The sequence below is a fragment of the Cupressus sempervirens genome, chromosome 4 (assembly GCF_028749045.1).
Source record: "Cupressus sempervirens isolate cs-2001-9-10 chromosome 4, ASM2874904v1, whole genome shotgun sequence".
Lineage (NCBI taxonomy): Eukaryota > Viridiplantae > Streptophyta > Pinopsida > Cupressales > Cupressaceae > Cupressus > Cupressus sempervirens.
The window spans coordinates 515289916-515304223 of NC_143121.1; positions in this window are offsets into that span (position 1 = coordinate 515289916).

The following is a 14308-nucleotide window of genomic DNA, read 5'->3' on the forward strand; positions in this document are numbered from 1 at the left end:
TGCTAGGTATAAATAATCTAGTGGATAATGTGTTTGTGGATATGAAATAGTCTGTTAAAGTATGCCATGAAGCTGCCTATTATATGAGGCTTTATTATTAGTCAATCCCTAATAAGAAGCAATAAGAACCCCAATTTGTGGATCAACAATTTATGAAACTTTTGAATGTGCAATTGCATAGTGGAAGATTCTTAATACCCATGGATGTTGTTTGGTTGCAAGAAGGATTGATGCCAAGGGCCTGATCTTCTGGGACTGGGTCAAGGGAAATGCCCCTAATCAGACATCCTATCCTGCCACCTCCCTAAGGGAGGCCAAAATAATTTTTTCGCTAGATGTTGGTGGGAATGTAATATTTTTGTTACTGTCATAATAGAATAAAAAAGTGTGTTATTTTTATGAAAAGTGAAAGGGTGATTATGGCTCATATTAATGAAAAATGCGATCGAAAATGTTGCATAAACATTATCATTTCTATTTTTTATATTATGTTGATATGTTTTGAATTTTTGTGGTATTTTTGAAATATGTGGATGTTTTTGGTAATTTTGGGGAATATTTGGAAGGTTGTCAATATCCATAAAAGTCAGAATGATGAAATATTTGGATGTTTTTGGCATTTTTGGGAATAGTTGGAAGGTTGTCAATATCCATAAAAGTGGGAATGATGAAATATTTAGAGAAAAAATGACCTTCACTTATCTGTGGTAACCGAATGTTGATGTGGGCTCTCAATAAAAGATGAGTACAAACTTGCATAACATTTTGAGAGTAGCAGTGCACAAGTAAACCACAAATTGTAAAGCACAATTATGTATATATTGATAGCTTTTACAAACAAGCTTCGGGAAAAAGTTAGGATTTTTCTCTAGCTGTGTGTTGAGATGGATACTCATGGTGCTTGCAAAAAGGCATTTGGGCATGTAGGAGGCTTTAATGGCTGAAAAAGGCACTCAAGGGGCCTTGAAAAAGGTGTTGGAGCCTAAAAAGGTAAAACAAGGACTTGAAAAAGGTATTTGGGCCTAAAAAGGTGCTAACAAGGCCTTGAAAAAGGCATTTGGGCCTAAAAAGGCATAAAAAGAGCCTTGAAAAAGGCATTTGGGGCCTAAAAAGGTGAAACAGAGCCTTGAAAAAGGCACTATGGGGCCCTAAAAAAGGTGTTTGAAGGTCTAAAAAGGTACAGGAGGCCATTGTGGTCTCTCAAATGTATGCTTACATATTTTGTGCCACTATTGAGTGTCGATGAAATAGTGCAATAGATATCTACAATAATCTGAATGGTGTCTGGATGACCAATGTGTCCTCAAATTGTAAAGATGAGGCATGAAATCATAAGGGCCTTTAAGGATAGCATTGATATATTTGTGGAAGGCTGCTAGATCAATCGTGGTCTCTACAACATGAATAAGATTGGAAATCTGTCGAGAGTTGTTGTTCTTGACAAGAAGAAAGAAAAGGGATACTGACGGTACCTTTTCAGCTACTCACATTGTGCTAGATTTTCCAAATCCTAGATAGATGTTGCAAGACATAACTACGCTACTTCTTAATTAATGGATGCACTTGTTTATTGTTTTTGCCAAAAGTAATAGAGCAAGAAATATGCCATAAATATTTTAATATTTTTCAACATAGGGCACATCACCATTGATTTCATATAAAATCGGTCAAGATACATAAATCTATCCCAAAGGAGCACCAATTATAGATGAAAATTTGTTCAACATGAAATCAATGGATCATCAGATTGAAAAATACAAAAATAATTTATGCAAAATTAAATAGCCTATTTGGGATGAGTTTGTTATTATTTGGCCTGAGTTCTAGGCTGTTTTTTATATTTATGAGATTTTTTAACTATTTTTGACAATTAGTGATAATTTTTGAAATTGTTGACAATTTTGGACAATTTATGATTTTTTCCATAAATTTTGAATGTTTTTGATAAATTTTTGAATTTTTTTGACAATTTTAAATTTTTTTGACCATTTTTGACAATTTTTGATCTGGTGGTAATAAAAGGAGGATGTGAGTGAGTTATTTTGGAATATGGAGATAAAAGGAGCTTGGTTGGAGCACATAAAGAGGTAAGGAGACCAAAAGTGGCTGTGAAGGCTATTTGTGGACTCAGAGAGCTATATTTGGGATAATGGAGGCAAAAAGGATTTTCAGGACTTCAAGTAGGTTTTATGAAGGCTAAAAGAGATGTCAGAACACATTGGTGGCAATAGATATTTGGGATGTGCATTGATTTTATTGTAATTTATGCTTGTGATAAATTAGAACATAATTAGACTCCATGTTTCCTTTGAGTTGCTTGTCTTCCCTTTGTTGCTATTTTGCTTGTTGTCTCTGCTACTATGAACTATTTCTAATGCCAAGAAACCATTGAACTATAACCTACAAGTGTTTCTCAATTGGGTATGTGTAAAATTAACTCAAATATGCTAGGTAGTGTGGCCATATGAAATAAAAAGGCCACAAACAAGCAAAATTTGGCTTAGAGAGTGTTGTTTGAGCCATGCCTTGTTGTACTGTTACATTGAAGGACTTGTAATAGTTAGGGAAGTCCAAAAGGTGTTATCTCTCCCTCCTTTTAAACCAAAGGTGGTATTTCTCAATCCTTTCATACCATTTTTTTTGGACTTTTGTGGTTATTTGATGTTTTTTAATTTTTTAGTAATGAGGTGCTTCCTCAATGTGTTAGACATAGAAACACTTGAGATGAATGCTGTTGATGGGTTCTGTTAGTTTTTCACCATCAAAATTAAAAAGTTTGTAAGTACCAATCCCAAAGGATTTTGTGATTATGTAAGGACCAATCTAATTGGCCTCCCATTTTCCTTTCTTTTCCCTCGTTGCCTGATTCTTAGGGTTTTCCTAGAGGGCTAAGTCTCCAATTTGAAAGGCACGAGGTTTGAACTTTTTGTTGTAGTGTCTAGACAACCTCTTCTAATACACTTTGAGATGTTCATGTGTTGTACACTGATGTTCTTCTAAGAGTTCTAGTTTTTCTAAATGGGACACTCTATAGTCTTCATCCGATGGGACATCATAGAGGGTGATTCATAAAGATGGGATCTCAACCTCTAAAGGTAGTATTTCTTCACTTCCATAGACAAGAGAGAATGGTGTTGCACCTATAGGTGTTTGAACATGTGCCCTATAGGCCCATAAGGCAGGGTTTAGCTATAAGTGCTAGTCTCTACCAGTGTCATTTACAATTTTTTTAAGGATGTTGATGATATTCTTGTTGGAAATATAGTTAGATAGATTTATTAATGGTTGCCATTTATGGAAATAAACATTCAACATTTCATTTATGTATTTAGATATAGAAAATTGTCTAAGTGTTAAACAATTTGCAACAACATAGTGAACAAATGTTATGTGTATGGATGACTCATTGAGGGTTAGCTCTTGCACAATTAAGAATAGCTCCATGATAGTATTGTGATGACATATGCCAATGCACATATATGTATGAAGAGTATGACACAAGTTATGATTTAAATACCAGTGCCAATATTTAGTAGTGCATAATAGAGTATAGTAGTGAATTTGATTGTATAGGCTTAGGAATTTTGAATTTGATTGTCCGGCCTTAGGAATTTTTTTTAATGAAATAATTACTAATTTATAATGATCCAACTATGTGAAAATTATTATGTCAAGCATGTAGACACATGAAGGCCGACTGAGCATAGTTTTTTCATATGCGATGTATAAGTAAAGATCTTATCTTGTGAAGATAAGTGTGCTATCTATGATAGACAAGAAAGTGTTAAGAAATATGAAACTGATATGAAAGATAGGAAAACCTTATGTGATGAAAATTATGTTGTATGATCAGAACAAATGCAAAGTACAGTAGACAACAAGTATTGTATGTATATCTATTCTTGTGAAGAACTAAATTGTATTATTGCATTTTAGGGTAGTGAGATCTTCTTGCATACACTGTATTTACTCTACCAACTCCCAACAAAGTTGAAGAAACTCCTAATAGGGTTGAGGCTTCTAACAAGGCCTAGTATCTTAAAAGGGACTTGAGATACTATATGTACTTTATAGACTCCTAACAGGGTCAATATCCTTAACAAGATCCTATTATTTAGTAAATCATCTAGTGGGTATCATCCCCACCGAGGTTTTCCCTTCAGTTAATAAATAATGGTGTTATGAGTTATCTATGTGCATGGTTATATTTACTATTCATCATTGTTGGTTTACATTCAAATGCAAGTTATAAAGTAACTAACAATATTTAGTTGTGGGCAAAAGTTTATAGAATACTAATTCACCCCCCCAGTATTATCTATTTCTAACATTTGGTATTAGAGCCTAGTTACTTTGAAGAATTTTAAAAACTTACGTAAGATCCCTAAAGATATGGAATAGTTGAAGAAAAACCTAGAAGAAGCTCTTGAGCAGATTGACCTTCTTATTGAAGAAAGAGATATCCTGAAAGATAGGTATGAAGATGCAAAAGTTTACATTGGCAAGTTAAAAGACAAGATGATGATTTAGAATTTGGCAAGGGACCAATTACATAGACTAGTGATAATGATGATGTAGGAGATCTTCAAAAAGAAAATGAGATCTTGAAACATGAATTGAAAATAGTTGAGCTTAAGTTGAGTCTTAAGAAAAATGGTGGCAATAGTGAACCGGGACTGAAAAATGAGAATGGAGATCTTGGATCCTAGTTAAGTCAAGTTACATCTAAACTTGATACTATCAAGATTGAATATGCTAAGTTAGAGAAGTACAACATTATTGTGAAAGATAATTGACACAAGCTAAGAAAAAGTTAGAGAAACTTTATTCCAATAGTGAAAAGATAGATCGATAGATATTTCATCAGAGACCTTCTTATGAAATAAGCTAGGAAATTTGAAATTAGAAGAGAACTAGATCCAGTTATTGAATCCCCTAAGGAATCAAATCTACATAAGGTAGAATCAAGTACATCTACTAAAGTATCAAAGGAAGTTGAGTTAATTGATTTGTTAGCTAAACTTTTTGAACCTAAGAAAACATAGCAAGTTGATAAATCTAAGAAAGATGAACCACCCAAGGAAGTAGAACTTGAGTTCAAAGGTAGACACTTAATATGTAATGAAGATGGACACATGAAAAGAGATTGCACATGTAAGCCTTTTAAACTTGTTATTAATTTCTATTATTATAATTGTCATGGTTATGGACATAAAGCAGTAGAATGTAAGAAACCTAAGTTTGATGGTAATAATATGAATAGTAAAATGTCTAGGAATACTAACCTTGTAGGTAATGAAAGAGGAAGATCACAAAATAGATCCAATGATAGAGAGACATATAATGGTGATAAGAACAATTTCATGTGTTACAAGTGTAACAACCCTAGACACATTTCAAGGAATTACAAAGCACCTAAGAATTAGAATGGAATGAATCATAGTATAAATGCACCTATATGTCAATTATGTAATAAATTTGGACACACAAAAATATATGACAGAATGGACAGAAGGGACATTAACAGAAATTTGAATAACAAAAGGAACAACAACATAAATGACAGAAGGAATGTTAATGGAAAAGAAAATAGTCAGAAGGAAGCAATCAAGGAACATGTTAATGAATTCAAGGAAGCATTTGTGAGAGCTAAAAATCTAGAAAGCTCTTATACTTATTTGGAGGAACAATTTTTTGATGCACCTGATAGGACATTGAAGTCATAGATTTCTTGTGGCTCATCCTACTTGAATTAAGCATCTCTAGTAGTAGTAGAGCATCTGTTGGTCAAAACTAATGTTAGAGAGAGAGTTGGAAGTTGCATAATTAATATGAGGTTAAAGACATAAAGAGAAGGCTATTTTCAAGTGTGCAAGTCTTGATATATTTGTAGTGAGTAGGAATTGAGAAATCAAGCTAACAAATATATAGAGGCAGTATTTGAATCTATGGTAGATATGCATTTAATGTGCAATGCGATTTGAAATGATTTAAGGATCACAAGAAAGATTGTATGTGTAATCAACTAAAAATGGTCATCTAGACTATTAGCCCCCTTCTCAACATTTTGGTTAAATTAATTTAATCATTTACCTAGACCAAATTGCTAATAATCAATTTATTTGATTATAACCTATAGTTTGACTATGCTATCCTAAGTTCATTATTTGATTAAAAGAACATGTCCCCTTTTAATTAAATAAAAGACCCCATTCTTCTAACCCACTTAAAGTGCACACATAAAGTCCTTTTTCTATTTTGCAATTAAAAGAAAAGGCTTTGTGACTTTTGTCTTATATGACAAGTCAACTCATATTATATTGGTTGACTTGTGTGTGCACATGGATCACTCCTCTTTTCAAATTCCATCGTTGATCATCCACCATCTTCATTTTGATCTCTATCATCCGTAAAAATTTAAAAGGGAGAGAGCTTTCCCCCTCAAAGGATCTATCGTCATTCAAATATTATTATGCTGCAGGTTTTCCGATAGAACTTTGTGGAGAACTTCTCACTTCTTGTCTACATTCTCTCATTCCATCATACTAACATAAGATCATATGGAATTCTTAGCATAGTTACATGTTAGTTTAGCTTTAATTTTTGCAATAATCTCACATAGCTTAAAAGTTGGTTTTGTAACACTCTCATTCATGCTTAGAATAGTTGCACTTTGCATATTCATTCTAGTGTAGTCTTCATATTTGCATTTTTATCCTTGAGGGATTCATTGTAGACACTTGCATTCTTGCTCTTGTCTCAAAAAACCTCCCATTGCATGGTTTACTAACAATAAGTGTATCTCTAAGGCTCGGCTAAGATCCTTCAAACTTGAAATGTACCTTCTTGCACTCTGAGGATAGGGAGCTTTAAGCTGGCATTCAAACATTCTAAACTCATGGAATCATTTGGATAGAAGGGTTTAGAGCATGACACAATTTGAGTGTACATTTTTGGCACCCACAATAGGGACTATCAAAACTATTAGCCTAAGACTTATTGTCACCCTTTGTAGTAGGATGAGGTGGTGGCCCTAGTGGTGGAGCCTATCTCCTATATGGCGGCTGTATGCACACTCTAATCTGCTTGCTCGCTCTGAGTAATTAGGAAGTCCCTAACCTAGTGGCACCACACCCCTATAGGTAGCATAATAATAAGCACCACATGCACCATGATGTGTTGCTTCTTGCTTGGCAGTTTCTTGCTCCCTCTGGAGCTCATCCACCCATGCTCACTCATCTATCAATTGCTCATCTCGTACTGCAATTGCTACCCAAGCTATCTGCAACTCTACCTCTAGAGCATGGATCCTTGCATCTTGGTCATCACCTCCTCATGCTGGCTGCTCTACCTGCACCTACTCTACTCGCACCTACTCTACCTGTACCTCCTCTGCTCGTGCCACCAGTCATTGCCTTAGTGGCACCTCCTCCTCCTCCATCTCCGTCGTGGCTTGTGCTTGCATCCTCCTCATCCCTGCTTAGGATCCCTCTCCAACCTCCATCCATCTCTCACCTTTTCCCACTCCGTGTCTACCTCCCAACAGTAGTGAATTAGGCTCTATAAACCATGGGAATGGGTGCCTCTACCTCTCATAAAGATATATCAGATCTGCCCCTGCATCTGCCACATCTAGGCGATAATCCTAGGGAGTTGCCACTAGAGCTGATGTATCCTGTACTATCGTTTGATAGTCTAGCATTACTAACCATCCTAGGGCCTCATCAACGCGCATCCGAGTGTAGGTGGTCATCTCCATCGATATACCCTATCACTCTAAAAACTATGGCCATACTTGGTTGATCACAAATCCCTCTACTATATCTGTGCTTCAACCCACCAATGGCCTACTATATCGCATATAGTCTAGCTCCCACGAATCTAACCACTATTGGCACTCCCGGTATGATTTCCATGTGAATGTTGTCAACTCATCAAATACCTACCAATAATAGGTCACATCCCCACTATGTCTCTATGGGATAAAACCTCTATAACAAAAAATGTAAGGCTGGCTCCGCTCTCATGGCTGCACCCGTGGTCGAATCACCACAATGTGCTCCCAAGCCTAAATCTGTGCCAACACTGCTCCACATGCCTAGGAACCACCACAATGGTATACTATCTCATGGAGCTCATGATACATATCAGCTAGGATTTCCAGCCCCCATGCCATCCTTTACAGTCGAGCAATCAAATTTGCCACCATTTTGCCCCATCCCAATGGGAAGCCCTTCTTGCTCCTATTGGTCACCAAGGCCTGAGCAACCAAAGAACATAACGAACTCGACAAAGGGTAGCTAGTACCATTATCATCAATCATTCGCTCCCAACTTAGATGACTATCTAGGATGGTTACATCCTGGACCATTTGCTACATAGATGCTCACCCCTCTGTCGGGGTCTGATCATAGTATACCTATGACATATCACCAAACTTGACATTAGTATCATTGACATCAACATCAACTTGCTAAAACATGATCGATCAATCAGACAAACTTACCAACTTTCCATGGCATGGCACTTGCAAGATGTGATACACATCCTCCAGTGTAATAGATGCCTCTCCAGTCAGTAAATGAAAGGTGTTATGCTCACTATGCCATTGCTCAGCCAACGCAGTTAGCAATCCATGGTTTGCTTGTATATGGGGCATCTGTATGACCCATCGCAAACCCATAATAGATATAGTGGCCTACTCAGCATCACTCAACAGGTCTACAACATGCGGCCCCACCACCTTGGGGGCTCTGATATGTAATGCCAAAAATACCTCCTATCAACACAAAACATGCAAACATCAGTAACATCAAAAACATGATCATAATGCACAAAACTCATAAAAATAGGCCAAAATGCATCTGTGCGATCTTTTTTTCCACCGAGGGTGATACAATTTGCTGAAACAGTATCGTACAATACTTATATCAAAAGTAATGTGACACATTTTTATCGTGTGACATTTTACATCAACTCATGCGACATATGGGTATTTCCCATATGATATAACCTAAAATAGTCGTGTGACACTTTATTTGCAAAATTCTATCACATGAAATTTTACAAAGTAGCCATGCAATAATTTTTAAGTATCACATGATATTTTGCGAAAAACCCTTCGTACATGCAAAAAAACACCAAAAAAGCTAAAAAACATGACAAAAAAGTGGTTACTTATCGGCACCCCATATTACTCTCGCCAGTTGTGCAACTGGCTACGCTCGAAATGGTGTCGGTGAAGTAGAATGTTCACCAAAGCCATCATCACCTCTCAACCACTCAAAAGCTATCCAAAAGGCACAAAAGATAAATTATTTTTGAAAATGACACATTGGGCCCCTTTTATAGCTTCTGACCTCCTTTTGACCTAATTTTCAAACATCTCAAAATTGTGCAAACATTGCACCCTTGGCTAATTTTGATGTCTCGGATCCATTTTTAGGATCAAAATCAAAATTTGAGTTCATCTTGATGGTCAAAATTGCATTTTAAAATTCCACCTTCTTCTAAGCAGTTTGTTGACCCTTTAAGGTCTAATCTTTGAATCATTGCTAGGGCATCTGCATTTCTTTAGGTCTTCATCATTTCTATACTTCATATCTACTTCTATTCACCTTTTCACATCTAAATCATCTTTCACTAATACATTTGGCATCGATTTGCGACGACCAAGTGTCACAATTGCGACGCAAATGTGTCACCACTGCGACGGCAATAGACGTCATTGTTTTTTAGTCGCAAATTGCAACATCTATCCCTAGATGTCACAATTGCGATGCTCATTCGTCACAATCTCACCATACTAAACTAGCATGGTTTCCATTGCAATGCTTGTGGATCCCGTCACAATTTTGACAGCTTCCCCACACATTACGATGGGGTGTCGTCGGCATTTGCTGATGCGGTCACTGATCCTCTGGCGTTGCACTTGCGATAGTTTTGGAAAATTGTGACGCAACAGTGCTAGAAACACGGTAGCGCTAGTGTCAATGCCACCGGCCATTGCACTATTTCCAAATGTGTCGCAATTGTGACGCATAGTCAATAATTGCGACGGCGTCGCTACGCATGCGACACACATTTTGTCACAATGCCTGGGCTGGCGTCGCAATTGTGACGTTCACAGATAGCAATATGGCAGGGCCGTTGTGGTGGAAACGCCAACTGCCATCGCTGCCATAACGGCCCCGCAACAAGCATGCATCATGGGGCATATGAATTCATATGCCCCCTAGGTGACAGAAAACATGCATTTGTTTGGAAAGAATGCATGTTTTCTATCAGATACGGTGTAAAGGATATTGCGAATTCAGAATGAATTATAAGATTAAAATTACACTTTCAAAACTAAATACAATGTTCTTATCAAAAGATTGTAGAAAGGGATATCAATAATAAAACTATAAAAAGACATCAAACAGTGGGAGAGAAATCATCTAAATGTTTATTCTCAAAAGGTACACGTTGAGATAAATCACCATATTCCTCAAAGAGATAGGAGATGGCATACTTTCTCTCTTGGATGCATAGATAATGAAGCACTTTATCGGTTGATGTCTTGAGATAAGGGGGGCGCATCACTATATGTAGAAAAACTTAGAGAAAATTACCTAGTTAGGTTTATGTATTAGTCTAGTTTTAGATGTACTACTTGTTGAGCAGTTTTCACAACATCACCCCATTGCAAATAGTGACCCCCCCTCCTCTTTTTCTGATGAGCATGGCTAGTTGAGTAGGTTGGCAGCAATCTGGGGTGCAAAAGGCTGTGTTTGGATAGAGTATGGAAATTGAGAAAAATTGGCTAACTCTAAAAGGGGGAGTAAAGATAGAAATTGAGCTAAGGAAATGTAAAATTCATTGAAGTAGTAAATGGAGCTGAGACTCCTCTTTGTTCCTAGCAAATGGAAATGAGACTCCAATTCATTCCTAGCAAATGGAGATGAGACTAGTCTTCATTTCTAGCAAATGAGATTCCTCTTCATTCCTTGAAAATAGAACTGAGACTCTTCTTCATTCCAGCTAGCAAATGGAGCTGAGAATCTTGTTCATTCCTAGCAAATGGAGATGTGAAGGGAGAAGCGAATAAGGCTCGAGATTGATCCTATGGGCCCAAAATTCAATCCCATATGGCTCAAAACTCTTAGTATTAGTAATAATGCCCTACAGATGAGAATGTAAACTTAGGCTTGTGAGCAACATCTAATGCATATAGACAACCCTTGGGGGTAAAATGTGGGGGCCGGGTCTAATAACACCAAGCCACAATTCCATAAGAATGGGGCTTAAAATTGGGCACTATGGTTGGTGAATGGGCTTGAGAAGGCCTAAAACTTAATAATCAGGGCCTGGCAATGAAATGTTGTGACCTTAAAAGCCTTCTTAAGCCAAGATTCGAGTTTAATAAGCTCCAAATGGCCTTGAACTTTGCAACCTAAAAGTAATTACAACTCAGATCTGCCCTTTACTATAGAAGGCTAGATCTAAATCTGATAATAGTGGATTTTAAATTTGCATCTTGTGCAAAGTGTAGCCCTATATGAAGTATGGGGGGGATCTAAGGCCTTACTATAAGAACAAATAATTGAATGTATGCCAGATCTGGGCCCAATTTCAAGGTGGATCAAGCCCTAAGACAGTGGAGTTATACTTGAAATGAATTGAAACTTGCCCCTATTTGAGGTGTGTGGATATAAGGCTTTTAATTAAGACCCATGTATAAGACGTGTGGCCTAATATAGGCCCAAATTATGATCAGATCAGAGAGTTCAATCAGCTAAGCCCTATCCTAGATAAAATGTATGGGCTGAGAGCATCAAAATGTGTTTGTAATTTGAAATGGGGTCTGCCCTATGGCTAACTTAGGGTGAATTAAGCCTAGATCTATGCTCAAAGACCAATGAAATGAACCCTTATGCCCAGAATGTAACATCAGTTGGCTAAATTAGGCCCTAAAGATGTAGCATCTGGCCTTAAGGATTTAAATTTAAGTCGCTTAGGCCCTAGTTCAATCCAAACAGCTGGATCTTGGGCATTAAACTTGAGTAGGGGTATGGAGGATTAATTGAATTAAATACATGCAGATCTAGGCCCAAAAGTCAATGGCAGCCCTTGCTATCACTGTCTTACCTTAACCTTTGTGAATCGAGGCATTAACTTTAATATCTTTTATCAGGTTCTACCCAATGCACAATCTTGAATTTTAGATTTCAAAGGGAAATGAATTAAATGCCATGTCTCTCACCCTTAGAACTCAAGGCAATCTTCATTTAATGAAAATTTGCAAGCATTTAAGATTAAGTTGCACTGATAATTGCCCCATATACCAAGACATTTGCTATGAAGGCAGGGTAGCAGGGCTCTATTTTGAAGATCTCTTGATTGCAATTGCAAGACAAGGGCAGAAATTTCAAACTTTCAGAGGCAGATTTGAATAAAGTTGTTTCATTTTACTGAGACTATTGAGAGTAGCAGAGGTCTGATCCATCATTATGACTTGCGTTTGCAAATTATGACTATTTTGGTGCCTGTATCAATCATGATAATCCATCCTCAAGCTGGTACTGTCAAGAAGATTATATCCCAAATCAATTAAAATTAAATAGGCTTTGACTTCAGACTAACACCATTGTCAAATTCTAATTTTAGATTACAGTGAGGCCTTCACCAGTAAATTAAATTTGATTGCAGGTCTGATATCAACCTTTTCTAAAGACCTTAGTTTTGAATTAGAGGGGCCACTTCTTAACAATCCGAATTTGATCATAGGCATTAGACTCAAGGAGATAGCTTGATCCTAGCCTGCCATCGCAGTTTTAGCTCCACTCATTGAGGTTTATTTTAATCATTAGAGTTGTATATCAAGCCATATTTTCAAACCTAATCGCATCATTTGGCTAAATGTAGTTAACAGACTAGACTAAAAACTGAGCTGAGAAAAAACAAAAAGGAAAAGACTAAGCTAAGACACAACAAAACCCAACCTGGAAAACAATCATAACTAATAAAGCTTCAAATCCTGTCCATTGTAAGACAGGTATTTCAGTTCCATCCAAATACCTTAGTCTAAAAGAATTAGCTCCAAGTACTTTGCAAATTAAACATGTCTTCACAACTGTAGCAAATGTATACCCGATTATCATCTAAAGCATGCCAGATGCCTGTGGATGAACGAATAAAGCAAAAATAATGACCAAAATGTGTGCTCCAGCCATCATGAACAAGAACACCATAAAGAGTGTTCTTAAAATTGCCCACCTGTGATTGATCAATAGACAGAGAAACTAGAATATCATTCAAATGTGCAATATTTATTAAAAATCCAGTAGATATTACAAAAACTATATTATTAGATTCCATTGAAAATGTGATCCATTGGCAAATAATATTGTAAGGGTGACTTACATGTGAACTGCTAAAAAATGGTTTGAGATCCAACGTACAACCAAAGTCTACTTTTTTGTCAATTTTTCCTCTAGATCCAACTACACTGAAGCGCTTGAGATGAATTGCAAGAACATGTGGTGCTTTATCAATTTTGAGTTGTTCTAGAGCCTTCACTTTTACTTTGCATCGTTCACATTGATCTCTTTTCACACCCCCATCTAACTGCTCCACTGCTATGTAATGGGATAATGCTTTCAACAATAGATCGTTTCAAATCTCAGTACAACCTCAATGATGAACACAATTCCAGAACAAAACTTATTTATTGACCAAAAGAATACCTTAGAGCTTCTCTTAGATTGAGATTCCTGTGTAGATTTACTATTATTTGAAGGACAAGTAACAAATGAGCAGCAATCAAGTGTTGAAGAGCAAGGAGAACCTAACACCAAAAGGTTCAAAAGGTTGTAGCAGAAGTAAAGAGAAAGGATGCTGATGAAGACAGAAAAAGAATTTTGTTGCAGGCATATGAGAATATGATGGAGATTCCTAGTGTGGGGAAGATAGCAATAATTGGTAAGAGTTATGTTCTAGAAGGAGCTTGTTATTGCTTCTTGTTTCTGCCTATTGTTAGTATCTTATTGAGCTTCACTTTGTTTCAAGAATAGTTTAATATTCTCTACTAAACAGGGCCAACCACATGAAGGTGGAAGCTCATTTGGCCCCACCCCCCTCCCCCTAACATCACTCTACATTCCCCGTTAACATCTAACATTCATTCATTCTTTCAACCATTAATAAAATGTAACATTCAATCAATATCACATGATAACATTCATTAACACATTAGATTCGTTAACATGCAACATTCATCAATATTCTACATTAACACATAATTCATGAACATTCATTAGCACATAAT